The sequence below is a fragment of the Populus euphratica genome, unplaced genomic scaffold, assembly GCF_000495115.2.
Source record: "Populus euphratica unplaced genomic scaffold, PopEup_1.0 scaffold4.1, whole genome shotgun sequence".
Classification (NCBI taxonomy): Eukaryota; Viridiplantae; Streptophyta; class Magnoliopsida; order Malpighiales; family Salicaceae; genus Populus; species Populus euphratica.
This window is the reverse complement of record NW_011499859.1, coordinates 314,960-321,453: the sequence shown is the minus strand read 5'-3', so window position 1 is coordinate 321,453 and position 6,494 is coordinate 314,960.

The window sequence follows — 6,494 nt, the reverse complement described above, 5'->3', positions numbered from 1 at the left end:
TATAATTTTTTTTTTTTTTTTTTTATTTCAGTGTGTTTATTTTATTGTATTTAAAAAAAAAAATTTAGAATGAATTAAATTTATTTGCATTGTCATATAAATAATATTTTTTTTCTGAAAAATTAATATAGAGTGAATTAAATTCACTGACAATGTAATATCAAATCAATTTTATTCCTGATAATATTTTATTTAATTGTATTGTACGCTTTTAATCAAATACTTATTTTTTCAAACCACTTTTAATTAAAAATCTATTTTATAATAATTTTTTTCAAATTACAATTATAATAACTTTTGCAATACTAAATATATTTTAAAATATAAAAATAAAAAAATAAAGATCGCAGAAACCAAACCGAATATCCTCTCTCAACATGAGCCGCCATTAAAAAAAATCCTTATCAAAATGATTCCAACAATTAAAAAAAAAAGGCACCTTCAAAGATTGGTAGCTGCACCTGCCATCTAAGTGTGACAACACGTACCAACAATTTTTTTCCCCTGTCATTCAAATCAATCATTGATTTGACAAGTTTTGAATTCTCCCTTAAAGCATCAATTGTTTTGAACCAATTAAAATCGAATTTGGTTTTGTCAGAACCAAGCATAAACTAAGCACTTGATCTTTTTCTTTGTGAGAATTGAATATGAATCCCTCATGAGCAAAACCTAAGCATAATCAATCTAATATAAAAATAATGAAAAAAACTTAAGTTACAAAAGGATTATTGTAATCCATACAATTTTATTTTTCTATAGTAATTTCACTATTTATTTTAATTTTTTTCAATAATAATAATAATGATGATGAAAATATTTTTCTTTCTTTTATTTTTTTTAAAATTATTTTCTTATATTTTGTATGACAGTTTATTCAAGCTGCGGTTTTTGAAATTATTTTTTTAAATTGTCATAATAAATATATGATATTATAAGAAATATATATATATATATATATATATATATTTAAAAATACTATTAATTTAAATTCACTCAACTGTTATCTTTTTCATTAACCTATTTAAATTGTTTTGACTAATTTGGATCAATTTTTAACATTTGACTTGTAGAAAATTAATTGAAAAATTCACTCAAAGAGCAAATTGTATTTATTGTAAAATATGACCAAAACTTTTCAATTCAGAACATATTTGTAAAAAAAATAATATATAGGGATCAAATATGTATCAATAAAATATCTTATGATGTAAGTAACTGACACGTAGTTGCAATAAGTAACAGAAGTACCTATAAATAGCAAAAATATAACATATATAAATGATATTAAGACAAATAATAATAGAAATATATATATCTTTTAGTAAAAGAGAGGTATTGTCATTATAATTTTTAATCAAACATTCAGAATATACGTGACGTGACAATAGAGGGGCGGTTATCAAGAGCAGCGCTTTACAGGGCGGCGCGTGAGCCTACTTTGAGAGGCCACGCCCCCTATATTTTCATAAAATCACTTTGGTCCCTAAATTCAAAGTCTATTTTCAAATCAATTCCTTAAAACTACTATTTGCCCCCCGGTAGGTTCTTCCTCTGGCAATAAAATCATATTTGACGGGTCTGAAACTCTCAGTACAATTTCCTCTCCATTTCTTGTAAAAAATAAAAAAGGAAAAAGAAAAAAGAAAAGTTTTCATCATAACTTCTGAAATATTATAAATTCGTCGTTCCATCTCTTAGTATTTTAGTCCCATGGTAACATACTATGACTTGTCACATGGTGCAGTTGCCCATATATGTGGTTTTTTTTTTTTTAAATTAATGCAAAGACTTCGTCAATGTTTATTTTTCCTTTTGGATTTTTGTCAACGATTCCTTGTTGTCATTTGCAATAAATTTTTACAACATGTACCCAAATAGAGTTTATTTGAATTAATAATTATAATTATTTTTTAAATAGTTTTTTATGTTAAAATACATGTTAATGATATTTTTTTATATTTTAAAAATTATTTTTAATATTAGCATATTAAAATCATTTGAAAACATTAAAAATATATTAATTTAAAATTAATAAAAAAATAAAAAAAATTATTTATTTTTAAATAGTTTTAAAACACAAAACAAATATAAACAATCATGCCCTAAATTGATTGGCGCAACGGATCACAAGACAAACGATATAATTGGCTTATGCCAATCGGCTAGATCTGAAACAAAGATTTCTCGGCCAATAAAAACCAAGTCCTCGATCAGCTATTGGTGCCGTGGAGACCTCGTCAGAAATTGTAACTTTCTGTAAAGTCTTCGTCAACGATCGGTTCTTTTTCCATTTAAAGAAGAAGAAGAAGGAAAAAACCCCTGCTTGCCCGTGATTCCTCACAACTGCATCTCTCAGACCCTCAATAAGCATCTTATTGACCAGCTCTTCGGACATTTTCATCTGAAACTTGGGTATTGTTTCTGCTGGAACTAATGAATGTTCTGGTTTTGGTTTGCCGAAAAGGATCTCGTCTTGAAACTATGGGGTACGTTCGCAAATATGTTTTGATTTTGTACATTATCATCTATCTGTCTCTGTTGCTGTTTACTAGATTTTTACCCTTGGTCCATCCCTCTCTCTGTTTATAACTCATAATTTGCAGGAAGGGCAAGAAAAGATGAGTAGAAAATGTGGAAGATGTTTGCTGTAGAAAATGCGAATGATAGGGATAAAAGGATTCCATGAGTCACTAGCTGCGTCGATCTAGCAGCTTCATGGGGGGCGAATCAAGTTAAAATATGAAAAGTACTGAAGCTGCATAGTTAGCTTCGTCATCAATATTAACAGCATGACAAGTGCAGGCGCAGCAAAACAGAAACAACGTTTTGGTTTGGATGCCCCCCCCCCCCCCTTTTTTTTGACACTGGATTTAAGCCACAGATATAAGTAGTTTTATCTTCCTCTTTCTAAGTTGTGTTTTTAAATTAATTCCTGCTTACCATCCGCTAATTGCTTTATTCCCACCACAGTTACCGGAAATCCAACTAGATTAGGAATAAGCCCCCGGGGTTAGATAATTTATTGATTAATTGATCATAGTAATCTTATCTATTCTCTATAACCAAGATAGTTGATAGCTTATACTTGTATTCGGTAGGTCAAAGTAGTTAGTACCTGTAAAAGATTTTTTTTGATAGAGATGGAGATTCTTTCATACTTAAATAAATATCTTTTTAGAAAGAAAAAATATAAGAACATTCTAAAAAGAGATGATCTGAAAATATATATGTACTAAAGAATTAAGATTGTGAATTTTTATTCTGAAGATCTTATGGTATATTTATACCCCATGAATCTTATCCTTTTGTGAAGAGAAGAGTCTAGATTGTACTCTTATCTGTTAGGAAATTGCCATTAGTGTGGCAAGACCCCACTTCCACTTAGTGGAAGCTAAATTAGTGTCACCATTCATGCCATGTCTTATGGCTTTTATCCCACCAATCATGTCATGATTTATGGATATTGTCTTACCATTGAAGCTTATAAAAGAGGCATAATTTTAGAAAACGAATTGAGAAAGTGGTGAGTGTGTGTAAGAGAGTAGAGAGAAAGAAAGAAAGAGAGAAGGGCAATGAGAGCAACTTTGCTGCCATTGCAGCAGCTGTAAATGCTGCAATGAGAGATAAGAATTGAGTTTTAGTGGATATAATCCTTCTTCTTCATGTATTTGTATTATATCTTTTCTCTATCTCTAATAATAGGATACTCTCTTATGGATGTAAGCGATTTGCCGAACCATGTAAAATATTATGTCAGTGTCCTTAGCCTTCAATGGACAACTATTAGAACATCACTGGTCAGAATTCCCAACAATTGGTATTTGAGCATATGGTTTAAAGTGGTGTTTGATTTTTGCTCAAAAATAAAAGTTATCAAAATTATATTTTGACTATACTACTGTAAAGAGGAGGAAAAGACGATTATACTAGTGAAAATGGTGTTAAAATCAAACATCGAACATGGCTGCACAAACCGGCGAGGAGACTACCCACGCGCGTCGACGCATGACATGCGTTTTCTTTGCCCTGATAGGTTGACCTAACCCAAATACCTGACGACCCAACCCACGTGACTGACCCGAATGGGGGATTACATCATCATGATGTAAGCATGGCATTCACATGCATAGTTGGCATGCCATGTCATCACCTAGTCAGCTGACACATCAACACTATAGGACCCATATGCCCATGTCATCAATACGAGTAAAGCTGAGTTGAGCCGGGCCGAGTGGAACCGAGTTGAATTGGAGCCGAGTCGAGGGATAGGATCTAGTATGGTTGATCCTATGTGCAACTGGATCTGATATTGAATCTAGGCTGCTCATTAGGCTAGAATTATTTTGATCAAATCTTAGCCGTCTAAAATGCTATTTGAATAATTTCATGACTTGTTTCAGCTAATTTGATCATTCTGGATGCAATGGTATGGTCTGATCATTGAGATTTGGACCAAAAATGATGGTGGTGAATTATTGAGAGAGACTGCTTGATTAAGAGGCATCTAAAGGTCATCATGGTGGTCGATGGAGATGAAGAAAAAGAAATTATGCATGTTTGCCTAGTTACATATGTTGAACTGCTAAGTGGGGAGATTTTTTTGTTGCCTTGAAGGAAGGCAAAATTGGGACACTCTGGACACCCGATCACATGGACAATTTGAGGTGGAGAGTGAAAATCGACGAAGACCAATCTTGACAAATCTAAGTATTGGTAGTCTCATCAGATGTTAGTAAATCAGGTATAAAACCAAGATATTATAGATCACTTGTAAAAAAAAATCATGACAAAGCTTGTAAATGATTGTATATATGAAAAGACAGTACAATGAGTTTTAAGTGGGACTGGTGTTACCCTCCAATCTTTCCTAGGAACTTGTTTAGTTGAAGGATTATCCATACGATACTATTTTCGTATATATAATAGTTTGTAATGAAACTATTGAAGACCATCAGGATGACAACACAAAGGAACAGTTGGGTTCTGTATATTTAAGGATTTGATGGAGTGGTGATTTTTCAAAAAAAGTTAGATTCGGTGACTATGATTTCTCAAGAGGAGAATTAATGAAGACCTTGATAATGAAAGAGAAATACCTCAAGAGGATAAAGATCGGCACCCTATTTTGACTTGGATAGGTGTTATGACAAGATTAGCTGCTGTCAAATATAAAAGCAAAGAATAGAAAGAAATCTAGATAACAGAAATTGCACGAAAGCACATGGAGATTGTGTAGAAGTACCCGTAGGATCCAACGAGTTACTGTAATGAGACAATAGGTGCAAGGAGAAGAAAAGTTCCTAAATGAAGCTTAAAACAGAGATTGTGTAAAAAGTTATACAACATGAAGTCTCTTGTGCTCTTGATAAAGGCAATAAGCGAGGACCTTTCCAATGTATGCAAGACTAGAAAGATGAGTTGTTGCAAAAGCATCTAATTGAGAGGGTGCGACCGCCTATGATGAAAGACGAAGGCACCAAAGAGAGTTGGTATAGGTAGAGTTGTCAAGTGTGCTGATAAAAGATACATAAGCTCCAAACATAGAAATCGAGATAGAGGATTGCGAGGAGTGTATCATAACTCTCTCTTTCTATGTGATTAGTGGTAGTAATCTTTTCCAAGTCCATATGGTGGTAGAGAATCTTGAAGCCACTTTGAAATATCTTAACTAAAAGAGGATGTGACCACCTATAAAAGACGAAGGCACCTTAAAGTGAAGGTGTGCGGGTCATGATATGAGCCCAAGTTTAGATCGTCTAATAACGGATGAAGTCACCTCAAGAGAAGGTGTGAGGGCCATGATATGAGCCCAAGTTTAGAATGCCCTAGAGATGATGTGATGGCTAGATATGAGTGGACAGATGGATAACTAATGAAGTGACTATAATGAGTATGGAGACAAATATAGGATTGACTTTCATAGATATTACCCTCATGTTAAAGATCAATAAGCTATAAGACATTTGCTTTAAACAATAAGTGGATGACTTATGAAGCATTAAGACACTAATGCTATGTAGGAGCAGAGAGTATGCGCAGGTTCCTGGAACAAGTTGACTCTTATCAAGTTGGTGAGCTCGATAATGACATTGTAATACTCAGAGTATAAAGACAAATATTGATCAACCTTTAAAGGGCTGCCCTTATGGTTAAAGGTAGAGAGCTATCTAGACTCTTAGGACTAAGAGCGAGAGACTCATAGAGAAGTAAAGCATGGTTCCTAGGGTGAAACAGAGGGCAAACACATCTCCTGGATGAGTAGACTTTTGAAAGAGTAATGAGCTTGTGATCATATTGAGATACTTAGATAATGATTGTTGTACTTGGTAATAAAAATTTTTGTTTGAGGAGGTGTTGTAAACCTTGGTGCGAGGCTTGAAAAATCATTTTAGACCGAGTATGGATGATACACTTGAAGAGGAATGTTATGTTCCAAAGACAAGCGTTAAACTCTTCATAGATGATGTGGGAGACCATCTAGTTGAAGTGAT